Source organism: Macrobrachium nipponense, chromosome 28, assembly GCF_015104395.2.
Source record: "Macrobrachium nipponense isolate FS-2020 chromosome 28, ASM1510439v2, whole genome shotgun sequence".
Taxonomy (NCBI): domain Eukaryota; kingdom Metazoa; phylum Arthropoda; class Malacostraca; order Decapoda; family Palaemonidae; genus Macrobrachium; species Macrobrachium nipponense.
In genome coordinates, this window is record NC_087217.1 from 6064518 (window position 1) to 6082471 (window position 17954).

Consider the following 17954-nt stretch of genomic DNA (forward strand, 5'->3'; position numbering starts at 1 on the left):
CTTCTTTCCAGCTTTCTGCTGTTAATTCGGAAAATTTTACTGTATATTTACCCGTAATATTCACTTGGAGCTGCGCAATAATGCCGTTTATGTGCTGTGTACCAAACTGCAAAGGGAATTACCGAAATGGACCGAAAGTGAGTGTGTTTTCATTCCCAAATAGTGATGAAGAAAAAGCAAAGTGGCTGCAGGCAATCAAGAGAGCCCAGTATGTTCCTAACAAGAATAGTAGGGTAAGTACTATATTCCTTTTTGTAATATTTCCAAGTGCATTATATTTTCCAAGTGTATGAAGTTAAAATGTAACTTTATAAATACGTAGTGTCATTACGTTGTTCGAACGTTACTGGGAGTTTACTTCCTCATTCTTTCTTTGATTTCTCTCTCTCTCTCTCTCTCTCTCTCTCTCTCTCTCTCTCTTCTCTCTCTCTCTCTCTCTCTCTTCTATGCTTTGTACATAGGTTAACATTGCTTTAAAACAATTTTCAGGTGTGTGAGCTACACTTAGTCTAACGATATTGAATCCGAGACATTCTTTTTCGATGGGACAACTGGGAAGAAGCTCACAGCAAAGTTGAAAATCCCAAGGCTGAAACATGGTGCAATCCCTTCCATACTTCCAAACTGTCCAGCTCACTTGTCTTCATCTACTACTCCAAGAGAGTCGCCAGGTGAAAGACAAAGGCGAAAAGAAGAGCAGGCACTACAGGCAACGGTGTTGCAAAGTAAAATTGAAGAAGAGCACCAGCGAAGCTCAAAGGCAATTTTTCAATGTCAGTGAACTAAAAAATAAGCTAGATTTTTTGGACACATCATACAGGAGTGTTGTAAGTAAGGATGAATCACTGATAATATGCAGCATAATCGAGTCCCCACACCCTTCCATAATCCGGTCAGTGACAATTAAAGAGAACTGTAAAATTAATATGTTTATAAATGATGTTCAGTTGAAAATGCTTGGAAATCATAAAGTCCCTGTAGCTGTTAACGATACTTGGGATCTTGACTTCTTGTTGAGTAAATTACGAATGACTGACATAAGGGAGCAAATAACAGCAAAACCTTGTAACATTGTTACTACAATTCATTTGGTATTTTCACTACTATCAGTAATCAAAGAACAGTCATTTCAGCATTTCAGTACACTTCAGTTTGTTTGTGAGCAATTAAATTTAATGACAATGAACAGATGTGAATATTCTGCAGAACTGTTGGTATTTTCTTCATTGTTTTACAACAGTTCTCCAAAGGGTTACAGATTGTTAAGGGAAAAGAATTTTCTGATACTGCCAAGTTACTCCACAGTCAAAAGGATTTTCTTGTCAAAAACTTTCGGGCCTGATTCTGAACAAAAACCCTGTAATTTCCTAGTATATATTAAAAACAGATTTAAAACACTTAAGGCAGTTGATACAAAGGTAACGCTAATGGTGGATGAAATTCACACAAAGCCATATTTGGATTACAAATGTGGAAATATTGTTGGGGCAGCATTTGATACTGTTGAAGCTGCAGTGTCATGTCAAAATTTAGGGATGTTGTACACATCATTCCAGCAAATGTATGAAAGCTGATGTTCTCCATACCATTTTGAAGAAAGTTATTGTTGGTTTGGAGGAGATAGGTTTCCAGGTTATATGTGTCATAACTGACAACAATGCCATTAAAGGTAAGGCTTTATCACTGTTTGCCAAGCCACCAAAATTATCAATAGTATATCCACACCCAGTAGATAGTAGTAGACCACTCTTTTTCATCTTTGATTCTGTTCACTTACTCAAATGCATCAGAAATAACTGGCTAAATCAAAGAGATATAGAAAAAACTATGAGGTATCCTGAAGTTTCATCAGATGTAGTTTATTATGAAAATCACAAAACTCAGTTAGCTCCTTTTAAAACTTTGCAAAAACTGTACACCTATGAAGCAGAATATTTACTGAAACATTCATATAAGCTATCAGTAAAAGCACTCTCTCCATCAGTTTTGGAAAGGCAAAATGTAAAATTGGCCATGCAGATTTTTAATGAATATGTTGTGGAAACACTTTTGAGTATTGGCAAGAAACATTTCTTAACATGCTATTCTATTGTTGCACACTACATAAAGATTATTCACACACGGTGGACAATAATGAATGTGCATGCACCCAACAAGGGTGATAGAACAAAAAATATTTATTCTACTCCATTAACTACTACTACTGATGATGAAAAAATTAAATTCCTTAACAACTTTGGAAATTGGTTAGAAGCATGGGAAAAAATGGAGTCTATAGGTGGAAAACTCACACGTGAAACTTTCACAGCTCTAAAGCACACTACTCATGCCATTACAGAAATAGCTAGTTACTGTACATCAGAGCTAAATATGAGATATATACTTACTGCCAAATTTCAAACTGATAAATTAGAATTTAGATTTGGTCAATATAGGCAACTTTCAGGTGGTAATTACAACATTTCTATTAGACAGATATATGAGTTTGAAAAAAAATATTCGAATAATGTCAGTGTTGGACAGGAATTTGACAATTAATGACAAGAAAATTGTACTAAGGGATTTTCAAACAAATTGGGAAGGACTGGAAAATATATCGCATTCAGATGAGGTAGATTGGTTCGACATAACTTTAACAAAAGAAGATTTTGAAAAATGCAGCAATATCTTACCAGTAATAGTTTACGTAGCAGGCTATTGTTGCTATGCAGTTTTCAAAAAAATGAACTATGATTGTTGTAAGGACATGCTAACTTGACACTGAAAATGATGTGCATGAAAATTACAAGTATATTGATGGTATCAGCAGAGGCTTCCTGATGTACCCAAATCCTGTAGTCACAAATATTGTTATGTACAGTTACATTGTTATTGACAAAAGGGTCCAGAATGAGTCTTTTCACAAAATTGCTAATCAGAGAGTGTCTTGACGTACAACAAAGCTGATGATGAAGCACTACTTCCAATGGATTCATGTGATGCTGGTCATAATTCAGAAAAATTAGAGAAAATGATAATATGGTCAGCAACTAATGTCCTTCTAAACAACTACTGCTCAAAACAAAACTATATCCTCTCTGAAAATAAGCTTATGAACCAAGGGAAAAAGAGAAAATTGCAAACACTGACAGAGTCAAGAAATAAAAAAACAAATATGTCAAATGCGTCAGGTACAGAAAATACACAGTAAGATCAGGTGTGTTGGTAATTGTGAAAAGAATTGCATGTTGGTTCATTTAAAATTGTTAGAAATTTTTACTATTTTTGTTAATGGATTTTCTTTTAAAATAAAATCGTGTGAGAATGATTCTGGTTATTTACTATGCCCAAACTAGATCACAGTAAGTTTAGCTGTTTAAGAAAGGGATGATTACCCTAAGCAGCAAGGTGTCAGAAGAACTATTTTGTAGTAACAAAAATGATTTTAAAAAATCAGCTTCAAGAGGAGGGTAAACTGAAAAAAAGAAGTTGTAACGCATTAATTAAGCAATGGAAAAGAAACAGAGAGAGGTTGTAGATGGTCAGTTGTCCTGTTAGCCTGAGGGCTTCGGCCAAGTCGACCTACTCCGCTGACGTCAACCCCCCACTGACCAGGCCTTCTCCTCTAGATGGCCTTGTTCTTATGCCATAGCCACATTTCAAGCCCTTCCTGTGATTCCTATGCCATAGCCCCATTTCAAGCCCTTCCAGAGATTCCTATGCCATAGCCCCATTTCAAGTCCTTCCAGTGATTCCTATGGCATAGCCACATTTCAAGCCCTTCCAGTGATTCCTATGGCATAGCCACATTTCAAGTCCTTCCTATGATTCCTATGCCATAGCCCCATTTCAAGCCCTTCCAGTGATTCCTATGGCATAGCCCCATTTCAAGCCCTTCCATTGATTTCTATGGCATAGCCCCATTTCAAGCCCTTCCATTGATTCCTATGGCATTGCCCCATTTTAAGCCCTTCCTATGATTCCTATGCCATAGCCACATTTCAAGACCTTCCAATGATTCCTATGCCATTATGCGCTGAATTGTTATTCATATACACCGGGAATTTGATAAGGTTTATTAAAGTGTTAAGAAAAATTAAGTAATTTATTGTAATTGCAATCTGTCCTATCATCCAGGTGCTGAAGCGGCATTTAATACACAAAGTTTATCATCGTGAAGCATGGGGGAGCCGCAGTAATTCAGCCACTTCCAAAATACCTTAAAATATTACCAAATGCCTAATTAAGCACTACACAATTATCGTATGCATATATTTAGATTAAATTTTGAGCATGTGTAGCACGTATTAACACTTGGGAGGTTGCATACCTTGGAAATTATAAATATATCTATATGCCAACAGTCTAAACTGACGTCCACGTAGTACATAATTCATGATATCCCTGGAAGGGTACGAAACCTCGTATTACAAATATGCAAGGTATGAAAACAGATACTTAAATTATAATACTAAAAAGTAAGTTATGGTAATTGGAAGGCATTTTAATATGGAAAAGCATTATCCCTCCAAATGATTTCGGATTGACATAAAAAAACTCCCCCCGAGTTTTACAGACCCACCGATATCCTCCTGTGACGAAGGCGAAGTACGTGTAGAGTGAGAGACTGCGATGAAGGAAGATTACATGTCGAAAGGAATAGTCGTCGTCACTTCAAAGAGCTAGCTGTATATCCTTATAACAGTGAATGGAGCTCAGAGTATATGAGTTACGAGACCCTTTGTGATTGAAATCTCCTTCGTAACTGACTTAAGTTTCCGTCAACCTCAGGAAGAAAGCAAAAGCGTTAGTGGCTGGTTAGGTCAAAACCAGAACGGCCGCTGGAAGGCAGTGAGCTGTTAACAATCAAGGGGGCAGTTAAGTATTTGAAAACTAAGTTAACTGGCTTCCGGTGACCATGCTAATTAAACAAATTATATAAAAAAAAATGCTAATTCCATATGGAATTTTAGTATACATTTAGCCTTGCCAATGATTCCTATGCTACACTTACTTTGCAAACAATTCTACGCAATCGCTCTAACTTGTTTCTTTAATTTGGATTAAAAATCCACACACTATGCCATACAGTAGCGTTAGCTCAACAATCCTTTCATAAATTCCAACTTTGGATTCTATGAACTCTGCAAAACTCTCTCCATTATTTCATTCACCCTGCTACGATTTTGGTTTACTTATTTTTAGACTCACCTCTTCTCTAGGCCTCCATATAATATACTCCCAAACACTATAAATAAATGTCTCCATTTGTCCACGATTTACATTAATTTGACTGCATTCGTTTTAGACAGCATCTCTTCATTTGCTGCAGTTATTTAGAGAACCTTTAATAATTTAACGTTTCTCTGTGCATTTAATTCTCTGTAGAAAAGTGTATTTTTCCAAATGTAGTATATATATAAATACTATATGCCCATTTATTTACATTACTTTTCTCAGTTGCTCTTTTTGCTTCGTTGCCGTAACCATCTTCCTTTATTTGTAAATATAATTGCTTGTCTTATTCAGTTATATATATCATTTTTACCCCTTCCCTAAACCTTTCTTATCTTCATCCCACCACTCATTGTTCGTATTGTCATTCCTTAACCTTTTGTACCCAAAGACATTCCATGTTTACCTTATCATCCCACCCTTGACTCTGAACTAAAAGATTCTGTAACACCAGCCTTTTATTATTTGTTTCTTTATACCTTTTCAAAAACTAGTGAACTGCCCTTGACTCATAGCCCACCACCTCTATAGAAAATATGAATTTATTTTTTCAGTTTAAGTCATTTAAATATTTTCAAGCTGAAACGGTCGACTACCTTCGGTTTCAACTTGTTGACGGAGGTAATTAGCCTCATTTCCATATGCTATACACTTAACGTGAGTTCTTGGCCTTTAGCGTTGCCTTAATATCGCTGAAGCAGGTGGCTCATGAGCTTTGTGTTCATCCTCGTACTTTATTTCGAGGGCATCCTTCTGAATAGACTCGTTCAAGCTCTCAACCTGATGATTGATTCAAGCTTGTGACCCGATTTCCGCAGCATGTGGCTTGGACCTCGTTAGAAGTGGAACGAGGTGAGGATCTCTGGGAAACGCATAAGGCCCTCACCTACGTTATGGAATTGGGATCTTATTAATGACGTCTGGTTGCGAGGTTTATCTCGTGGCACCAATTAGACAACGAGATGAATAGGCGACTGCTGGTTCTGCTTCCATTAACCTCCCATTAGTGCCTCTTTGGACACTTAGTGAATTGAAATGGAACGCTTGTATTGTAAGTATTGCTTTGAATGGGATTTTATTTATGAATTATTCGATAATGTGTTGATTCTCAAAGGAGTTTAATATAGGTGATGAATGTTAGGTTCTTCATTTAATGATAACTTTTGTATTTGAACCCTTCCCTTCACTTCAGCAGCAATTTGATATGGCTATTTTTTCATGGTTGAATATGTAAATAGGGTTTTACATAGGAAAGCCTTTTTGGGGGTCTTTGATTATTACAAAACATATATGGAGAATGTTAAAGATTCAAAGAGCAAAGTTTGTGTAGGTGTGTGGTAGGGTATAGGAAAAAATATAAGATTTAATGTTTATGGTTCCCTTCAACAGCAACGGATCTGAGTTGCTGTAATTTAAGGCCAATTATGAAATGAGGAACCATAACACAAATGGAAAAAATGTGAGATTACGGCTTAGGGCCGGTTTCAGTGTGAAGGAAGTTAGGTAAAAGCAGAGGTTTAACGTGCCTCCATATCTTTCATTACTCTAAGGGCACCAAAGGACGCGAGATTGGCTCGCTGCTGTAGACTGGGTGCAGGACGGGAGTATTCGGTTCCGGTGGAAATAAAACAGCGGAGATATGATGAATCCCTGGATCACGCGTTCACAAGAATCCACTTCTCACAAGATGCTTGGTAGGGCATCTGCAAACAGATGTTATGACGACATCAATACACCGGCTACAAACACGTTGAGGGGATCGGAAAATGCTGTAAAGGCTAAACACGATCTCTTGCGGGAATTACGTTACTGATTAATCATAGGGGTATAGGACGATGGCTTACACAAGATGAATGTTACGTCCCGCCACAATAGCAAAACTAGTCACTATGGGACACTTAATGATTCAAAAACACCATGGGAGGACACTTACAGTATCACCACACTAAAAAGGGGGTAGCATGTTACACGGTACAATGGCTGGGAGTGATGCTTGGCGAGTGACTAAGGACCAGAAGTTGCTTGTAGCAATGAAACGTAGAAGAATCAGAAAATGGAAGAAGGAAAGATTTCCTCGAACCACTAACTTCGCACTTTACCTGATAGCATGGGCTTGTCCGTCCTCAATGGTGGCGCCGTTGAGGGAAAGCACAATGGAGAGATAAAGCCTTTGAACACGTGGAGCAATCTCGAAAAGATAGGGGAAGGGGGGAGGGGGGAACGCTGTTGCTTCGGAGATGGTGAGTCAAGGTCTAAGGCCTAATCTTCTGCACCATGCCCTTTTATCAACTTTTTCCCTACTTCCGATGTCCGGTAGATGGCAGATGTTCCTTTGTAATTGCCCGGCCTCGTGGCGTTCCAAATTTCACGTACTTTCCAGGTGGCTGGAACAGCTGAGCTTAATTCTCGGACACTGGCGTAATCGCTTGGTAATCTGTCGAAGAAAATGTCTAGCAGCCGTGTTTGTGGAAAAGAAAGCTGTACGCCACAGAGATCTTTCATAGAGATAGTGGAAGAATCATAGAGTGGCTACTATTTTATGGATTTAAATGAATATTTAATGTTATTTTGACTGGGGATGTTCATAATTTAGAACGGTTTTCTAGAGAACCATTGGAAAATGATGATAAATAAAATGGAGAGAAATCGCCAAGTATGCAGTTTCCACCGAAACTGAAACTTCTTTTTTAAGCATGTAATATTAATATTGATTAGTTTGGTGCATATGTTTGTCTGAAGAACTGATGAAATTTGAAATTGGTGCCTCTTGGTGCAGAAAAAGACTGGAAAATATTGATTATAATAGTAAGAGCCTATTACTCAACTCCAGTAAAAGGTAAATAGCAACACACATGGAATTCCGTATCTTGAAACGTAAGGAAAAACTTGGAAAAAAGAAAACATGGCAACGGTTCTGAAAGAGCAGTTGGTTGAGCATTTGCCTCCCCTACAAATGCTTCTTCTTAATTGTTCCCTTCGATTCTCGGCGTTCACCTGAGGGGTGAGAGATGTGTATTTCTGGTGATAGAAGTTCACTCCCGAAGTGGTTCGGAAGTCACGTAAAGCCGTTGGTCCCGTTGCTGAATAACCACTGGTTCCATGCAAAGTAAAAGCCATAAAAACAAAAACAAATCAATTGTTCGTATAAATAAAAGTGATAGTGTAAGTATTTCAAAATGGATGTAGCCATCATCATAATAGTTTTAATAACACTTTTACTTGTAAGGAGGAAAATTACCTTGTTCTGTGTTTTCAGTATTCAGTTTCTCATTTTAAATCGGTAACAGGCACACACACACACATGAAGAATATGTAAATTGTACTGATTTTCTTTAGCTTATTTATCTCTTGATGTCGCCCATATTAGCGATCAAAATTATTTCTTCACCTTAAGATAGGCTGGCCTAAAAGTTAAGTATATCTTAGTTTATCCAGACCACTGAGCTGATTAACAGTTCTCCTAGGGCTGGCCGGAGGGATTAGATATTTTTACGGGACTTACAGCTTGTTGTGGGATCCGAACGACATTATGTCGAAAATGAATTTCTAATCAAAAGAAATAATTTTGTTTGATTCCGCGTTGGCAGAGCGGGGAAGCGAACTCGGACTACCAAATCGGTAGGCGAGCACGGGTAGGTTGAGAAGCATTATAAGATAACGATTTGCCATGAAATTCTACGATACATTCCGCTGTCAAGTAAACTAAATTATACATACAGTTCTTCGATACATTAATTAAAACCTTCATGCAAGGAATATAAAAGATTTATATAGGTAATTCTTTAGAGATATTTATAACCTGATAATGGAGAGAGTAGGCTATTTCTGTCGCTGTCATTTTTAGTAGTATGTTTGTATGTATGAACGTATATATGTATGTATGCATATATGAATGTATGTGTGTATATATACATACAGTACAATTATATATGTTTGTGTTTGTATATAGATATAGATATATATATATATATATATATATATATATATATATATATATAATATACATTTTTATGTATGTATTATATATATTTATATACAAACAAACATATACATATATGTACTGTATGTACATTCATTCATTCATTCATTCATTCATTCATTCATTCATTCATTCATTCATACAAACACACAAATAAGCTTTCATATGACTGGAATCGGTATGAAGCCAAGCATCCTCAGCTTTACTTCATATTTTGATTTTTATAATTCTTATTCGGAATATTTAAAATACATATTATGATAAAAATAACCCACTCTCTTCATTGTTAGGTTATAAATATCTCTAAAGAATGACCTATATAAATCATTATTGTGACGGATGATAAAAGGAAACCTCTAAAATGCTCTTTTATGTTCCTTGTATGAAGGTTTTAATTGATATAATGAAAAACTTTATGTATATTTTAGTTTAGTCGAGAGCAGAATGTATCGTAGAATTTCATGGCAAATTGTGATCTTTTAATGCTGCTCAAGCTACCCGTGCTCGCCTACCGATTTGGTAGTCTGAGTTCGCTTCCCCGCTCTGCCAACGCGGAATCAAAGGAAATTATTTCTTTTGATTAGAAATTCATTTTCGACATAATGTCGTTCGGATCCCACAACAGGCTGTAGGTCCCGTTGCTAAGTAATCAATTGGTTCTTTAGCCACGTAAAAATATCTAATCCCTCGGGTCAGCCCCAGGAGAGCTGTTAATCAGCTCAGTGGTCTGGTTAAACTAAGATATAACTAACTGTTTGGTCAACCTATCTTAAGCTGCAGAAATCTGTTTGATCGCTAATGTGGGCGACTTCTTAAAACGAGCTGAAATCGATGTCCTTTGAATACATCAGTGAATTTCGTCGTCGCAGCAACCCGAATCTCTGGCTGTGTCAAGGACATAACCTCTGGACATTGAGCAAGCGAGAAAAAAACCGCTGCATTGGCTCTACTTGTTCCTCAATCGCTGTTTGTCAAAAGATCGGTTTGGTGACGAAAGCGCTCTTGCAACTACGGTTATTTATAGTCTTTGAAGGCAGAGAAGCTCGCATCTTTTATTCTGTAAAGGAAGATGAATGTCCTCGTCCGTGTGTCCTTCAACCTTCAAGATATTTTTTTGCTTTATATTTGATCGTTGAGATTCCTGCGGTTGAACGCCCTATTTCGTATTGGCGTTGGTTTCTGCTTGATTTGCCTGTTAGCTTTTGCTTTCCTATGCTAAATTCTGTCCACTTCTTTTATTCCTTTTTGCATTAACATACTATTTCGGTTGGGGTCTGTGCATGCTTACTGTGTATATCTCAATGTGCCTCTTTTGTTAGTTTAAATGAAGTTTATTTAAAAAGACTATGATATAAATTCGTTTCTGTTCTGGAGGCATACACTTGCACAAGTAGGCAAATTACTGATGTGCTTTTATTACTTTGAAGCATTTTTCTTGTGCTGTGTGTGTGTGTGTGTGTGCGCGCGCGCTCGCGTGCAAGGCTTGCTTGTTATCAGAATTTTTAAATACACAGGAATATTTTGTTTAAATCTACTTGGGTTAGAGTTATGGGAAAAATGTACGCGATGAACATCAGAAAACTTTTAAGTTGGCAATAATGATGATGTTTAGTTGTAAGCGCGAAAAAAATTGTGTAAGAGGGATTTACAAATTTATGAAAGTCTACGTTGGATATCTATATGACCAAACAAGCCATCTATGATTTATATGACATTTGTGGTCACGTCGTTCCTTTGCTGGCAGAAGACCATATATATAAAAGCGACAGTTTGTTAGGCTACTCCTTTGTCCCTGTGGTGCTTTATAATGATTGTGGACCCCCCCCCCAAAAAAAAAAAAAAAAAAAAAAAAAAAGTTTCAGATACATTCGTTCCTTTCAGCTTGAATTTTTTTTTCTGATTATATTAGATTTATATTTTGCTTCTTTGCTTACTTGTTAAATGCAGATATGATTAGGGTAGAATTTTTTAAAACGAGAACGAGTGTATCATATTATAATTATTATTGACGGAAGTGGTTGATATTAGCAGGTAGACGAGATTGATGTACGGACTTCAGTTAAATAATCGTTTACGAAATAAATTGCGTTACTAGACCTTAGAGATTCTTGGTTTCTCTAACCAGAGCTTATTTGTCTAAAGTGTATAATTAACTAAAAGATGGGTTTCTAAAATTTCCCCAGAAGTTTTCTGCAAGTTGAGACCTCTAGCTTTCATAGTTTGGCTTTCATCACATTATTTAATTATTATTTATTTTATCGTTGCAAGTCGTAATTTTGATGATGTTTCAAGTTCTTAGTTTTCCCAAGCAGCGTATTTAACAAGTCAAGGAGTTGGTGACCTTGAGAGGCAACTTAAATACATTATGTATTTTAATGACTTGCATTTCTGGAGCGATGTGTTTAATAATACGCAATTGGGTTTCTTACGTGAAATTCCAGGCTCGGCGGTTCACACATTTTGATTAGGTTAAAAAACATTTGAGTGCCCTGTGCAGGTTGGAAGAAATTGTTTGCGAAAATGGGTAGTAGTGTACACTGAAGTACGAGGAACTGGTCACTGGCCTCGGGGAAATTTCCTTCGCTGTATAATGTCCTGCCTCCCACTGTGCGCTCAAGTCCGGCCAAGTTCCTCAAAGAAAACGGGTTTTTATCCCCTCTCAAGGTTTGTGAAATTTATTTTCCTGCTAATTTCACACTCGGCTATCCGGTCATTGTAAAAGACGGAAATAGAAGAGAAGGCATCCCCCTCCCCATTCCATCCTCCTCTTCCCCTTCCACTTCCCCCCTCGTCCTCCTAAAGATGCTTTGTGTAGCTTTGCTTCATTGTATTAAGCCTTGCAAGGTGACTTGACGCAAGGATGGGAGAAGTTGGTGCGTCTCTCTCTCTCTCTCTCTCTCTCTCTCTCTCTCTCTCTCTCTCTCTCTCTCTCTGTCTCTCGATACGCCAAACCAGTCACTGTTTGTTTTATTGGTTTATCAGATATGTGTCCCAACATCAAAGGTCATCCCTCAGTCTTGAAAAGGAGAGAGAGAGAGAGAGAGAGAGAGAGAGAGAGAGAGAGAGAGAGAGAGAGAGAGAGAGAGAGAGAGAATTGTTTATGGCATATAACCCACGTCAATTTATAATTTTTGGCGTGTTCTTGCATTCACAAATGCTTGAACGGACGGACGAACATGTCATTTTATGAGGAACATTTTTTAATTCTCTCTCTCTCTCTCTCTCTCTCTCTCTCTCTCTCTCTCATATGGTCGATTGAATTTTCCAGCTAAGAGCCCTTTCTTTGATGTTTTAAAGTGCGTTTGCTCCAAAATGTTCTGCTTCACAATGCCTTCTGAGCGAAGTCATTTATACGCGATCTTTTTATGTCTGTCTGACGCATTAAAATTTTTATGAGATTTTATTGTACACGATTTCGCGAAAATCAGGAATCATAGGGAAGATCCTTTGTGTTCTTATTGGCAAAGGAAATTAGTGACCACTTATTTGAAAGTTATTCCGTTCTATGGTAATGACAGACATCAGGTAGAAAGAGCGGTGGATGACCCCTCAACGATTGACCTTAAAATGTCGCATTATTCGGATCTTTCCCCAGAGAGTGACACCCCAAGGGTTTTCGGGGTTCGTGATTTAGGACTGATATTTTTGGGGGTCAATGTCTTTATAATATTTAGAGTTTTTTTTTTCGGTCATCCCCAAAGGACTTGTATTAAACACGCCGCAAAGGTGGACACATACGGGGTTAAAACCCTTTGGTGGTTACGAGGAAAGATCCCATTATTCAATGGGTAAAGGTTACCGGAAGGGATGTCGAAGGAGACTACGAAAATTGGAGAGAGAGAGAGAGAGAGAGAGAGAGAGCTCAAGAGTGATAACTGAAAGGGAACAGAACCACAGAACATTTTTAATACCAAAGTGAGAGGTTTTATAGAACGCTGCAGTTTCAAGCGAAATTAGAGAATGCGCAAGAGCAGGAAAATTTACCACAGAAGACAAGTGCAGAAAGAGAAAACAGAGAAAACACGTATTGAAACAAATGGGAAATCACGAGAGAAAAACTGAAGAAAATACGCGAAAAATTGGATAAAACAAGAGAGTCTACAACATTCATTAAACGTAAAAGAGATAAAGAGAAATCAGACAAACACAAGAGTGGTAAGAGAATTAAGAGAAATTTAAGACCAGATAGAAATAAAAAAAAACGTAGGGCAGGAAGAAGGAATAGCACCAGAAGCAGAGAAAACACAAGAATTGTAAGGGGGAATATTAAAAAAAAGGCAAAAATCACCAAAAAATCCAGTAGAAAGAGAACTCAGAAAAAATATGAGTGGAATGAGGTAGGAGTCAAAGAAAACAAAAAAGTGAAAAGAGCAAAAGAGCAATCGGATAAAACACGTGTGAGGAAAGAGAAATTGGAGAAAACACAAGGATAAAAAGAGGAACTAGGGACATAGGGAAATTGGTGGAAAAGCAGTAGCTGAAGTAGTCTGGAAAAACATTTGGTGTAAATGCAAGATCAGGAAGAGGAAACTTGAACACACAGCACAGCAAGACCCGTAAGAGAAAGCGGAGAAAATTGGACCTGAAAGAGAAACTGCAGAGAACGCAAGGAAGGCGGAAACCGAGAAAACTGGAAGAGTAGGAAGAAAATCTGGGAAAGGAAAGAGAAATCAGAGAAAACGAAAGACCGGCAGGAAATTCAGCTAAATATAGTACGTTATTGGCCGCTTGGAAGAATGACCACATTAGTTTTACGTGGCGATAGGAGGGTAAGCAGGAATAGATATTTCTAGCTTTTCGTCTTCCTTCTCTGATGTACTGCATCTGTCAACGGCTAGCTTGACACCGACTGGTATTTGGAATTGAGGGTTTCTTTGTTACCTAACGAGTTACTGCTTACTACATTGTCGCGACGGTGATGTTTTGTTTGATTTTTTAATCGTCTCTTTGCTTAGAGTTAGGTTTTGGAACCGCGTAGACTCGTAGTGGTTCCCAAACTGGGGGCCACAATCTGAGGATATGTATGTATAAAGGATATGTATGTATAAATCCAATGTAGTTTAGTGGCTAGGCAGCCAGTGAGTAACGACCAGGAAAAATTTGGGACCACTACTGTACAGAAAGTTATTCCTCTTAATCAGAATGTTGGAAGGTGGCAAATTTCAATAATTCCGCATTTACGATTTCCTTAAACAAGCAGTAAACTATTGATGTACTGACATAGGAGAATATATTTTTGAATTATGTTACGTGACATTTTATGTATTTATTTTTTTCAGAGCAAAAGCCAATTGGGCCAGCTGCCGATTGCGCTGGTTTTAGGCCATTCCTGAAAGGAAAAAAGAAAAAAAAAAAAAACCGTAAATAGAAGGCTGGTCTACATCACACCTAAGAGATTTTATACTTGTGAAAAAATTATGTCAGAAGAAATGGAATCAAATATGGTAGATTCTTTCACTTGACCACCCACCCCGCTACCTTCCTTCGTTCTGGATGTCAAACCATTCCCACTCCCCATTTTTCACTGTCTTTAGCACTGAAAGGGTGTAAGTGCCCCAGCGTTTGGTTAAATAGCTGAATTTTCACAAATCGGATCATCGTTGTTCCTGACGATAGTTGCTAAACCATTGCTGAAGCATCGTGTGGTAGGGTCGTAGCAATATTATGAGATGCAAGAACTCAGGCATTTATTTTTTTCAAAGTTTTTCATATTAACAATTTTGGAATAGTATTTTGCGTAGGAATAGGATAGCTAATGGTGCAAGAGGATACAGGTAAAAGTATGCATCGAAAAAATAAACACTTGTGACAATTATCATTGTATATGTTGAGGATTGTCATTATCGTGCTTCAAGCACTCACAGAGACATGTTCAAGTTGTTTTTTTTTTCCTTTATTCTTTAATTACAAATCTTTACGACCAGAAATATTTCCACGAAGTCTTTGTGCATTTTTTTGTCAATCGGCATCTTTTACCACTTAAAATATTATTGAACTCGAGTTTAAAAAACGTATTCCCAATGATCCACTTCCCTTTGTCCATCTTGTCTCTTTCGTTGTAGATATCGCGCGGGCGTGTGTGTGTGTGTGTGTGTGCTCGTGTATCTGTATGCTTTTGTGTAGTAAGTCTCGTCTGTCGCTGGAGGTGTATGTGCTATGTCTGCTCTCGTTGTTATGCAATGTGATCAGGCGCAGAGGATCTCGTCGATGGTTGGTCATTCAGAAGTGTAAAAGTCTTTCCTCCTAATTGATACAATTCTGTGAGCATTGTCATTGAGTTTGCAATTGCTGCTCATTTGTTTATAAAATGCTGTAACTAGATGCGCGTCGTGATTGGAATTGAAAGCAAAGAACCGTTCTATATTTTCAGTGTTGTATGTTATGCTATTTGTGAAGTCGTATTCCATGCAAAGATTTGCTCTTTTACATTTATGCCCTGTTGCGATGGGGTTGTTTGGAATAGCAAAAGGTATGTATTAACTAATAATGATATGCGATTTATTTGCCTGTAAAGCCAAGTTCTAGAAGAAAAAAAAGGATATTTTACAGACACGATGTTTTGTACGTAAAAGGGACAGCTCGGCTTTGCAGGATGATATTCCCTAGGCAAAGAGAAGGTAAAGCCAAAATTGGCATAGGCTATTTCTTTTAAAAAACAGAATGTCATACGTTATAAAAGCGTATTCCTTTCAGGGCAAAGTCTTGTTTAGTTACAGGGCATAGGCAAAGGCTTGTCTGGAATAAGAAAGAGCGTAAAATAGATAACCTTGCATTGAAAGAAGGGTAGTTTTGGCTACTGAAAGACTGCTTTTTTTGGATAAAGGAAAAATGTCTTATACTAAGCTAAAAGATTGTTTGCGCAGTAAGGAGAGACTTTGCATATAAAAAGGAAATTATCACTAGTGAAACGAAAAGTCTGGCTTAATTGAAGGAATGATTCTCCTAGATTTGTTTGGGAAAATTTATAGATTTTCAGTTTGCTGAATTGTTTATTTTACATTGTAAATTGGGCCGTTTTTCATCGATAAACTGTTGTACTCGTCTTGTGAAAGGGATGGTCTATGTCTAGTCAGTGTGACAAATATCCCTTTTGTACTAAAAGGGCCGGCGGTGTAAGAGGGGCGGTGATAGGCTTGAGTATAGTGTACTGATAATAACCTTTCTGTGTAAAATACTCTCATGAGGCGAATAAGTGTTGAAAACAATCTTTCATTTTATAAATTAATAGAAATGAGTAGACAGTGATCGTTGTCACTTTCATACTGCAACAGTTCAATCTTGGACTGAACTGTAGCTATAGAAAACTTCTATAGCTTTAGACACTTCACACTCCTAGACAGAAAGCTCATCGTAAACTCGTCAAACTCCCTATACACACTACGACATTCACTAGTGTTATTTTCAGAGTGATCCTTTTACCAATTTAGATCTGTGTTTTCTCTTATGGCAGTGATTCTTATGCACCCTTTTCAAATCAGCAGTCAGGTCTTGCACCCCCTGAAATGCTGAAATAAAAAAAAAGCTAAAATAGAAAGTTGATATGATGTGTATTAATAACTAAACTAATTTTTTAATCTTTATTCACAAAATTTCCTGATTTGTTTTTGCATGACAAAAATCCAAATTACTTGATTATAAGAATGAAATTACATTATTTTGCGTGTACTGCATGTAAAAAACTCGTGATTTTCTTGTTAGGTGTAGTTTTATCTATAGCTCAGAGCACTGCTGTAGCAAAAATGATGATAAAAATAACTATAATAAAAATAATAATTATCATTACCTTTATTTTATGTAAAAGAGCAAACCTTTGCATGAAATACGACTTCACAAATAGCATAACATACAACACTGAAAATATAGAACGGTTCTTTGCTTTCAATTCCAATCACGACGCGCATCTAGTTACAGCATTTTATAAACAAATGAGCAGCATTGCTCGCACTCCTTAGGAACCAGCTTTGCACCCACTCACCCCTGATTAACCACCACTGTCGTATGATGTCCATAATCACGTCCATGGTTATCAGCAAGATATACCATTCAGTGCTCTAAGAGTATCAAGAGGCTCTTTAATTTTACAAGGAAATATTGTATGCCATTCGAATAATTTGAAAGACACTGATTAAGCTACAGGATTCTTTTAACTGGTCGAATGATGACAGGACGATAAATTCCTTTATCTACCTCAGTCGTAAAGTTAAACTAAAGTCGCGAGACGAAAAGAATGTTTTTTGATCATCAAGGAAAAGCACCTTTTCCTCATGAGAATGTTATGTAAATATGAGAGAAGGAAAGCAGGAAAAGAAATACGAGGTCGGGTCGCATTTCCAAAGAACTTGCCGTGGAGCCCACCCGGCCTGATTGGACAGACACGCTACCGTAAATAATAAGTTGGACGCATGAATTCAAGCAAATAATGACAGCAATCGTACTTTTGCAGTTGCTTGGCGCTGTTTATGTCTTTCTGACATTTTTGCAGTGCTGCCTTCATTCTCTTTATTCCTCGGTGATCCGTGATGTGATGAGCAGCTGTAGAGCGGTGACTTCGTTTATTGCTTGTTGTTACTTGCTACCATTAGTTCCTCGTTGGACGAGTGGTTTTCGCCCTCGGCCACCAATCCGGTGGTCCGAAGTTCGATTCTAGCCCCGACCAACGCGGAAGCAAAGGAATTTATTTCTGGTGATAGAAATTCATTTCTCGATATAATGTGGTTCGGATCCCACAATATGCTGTAGGTCCCGTTGCTAGGTGACCAAT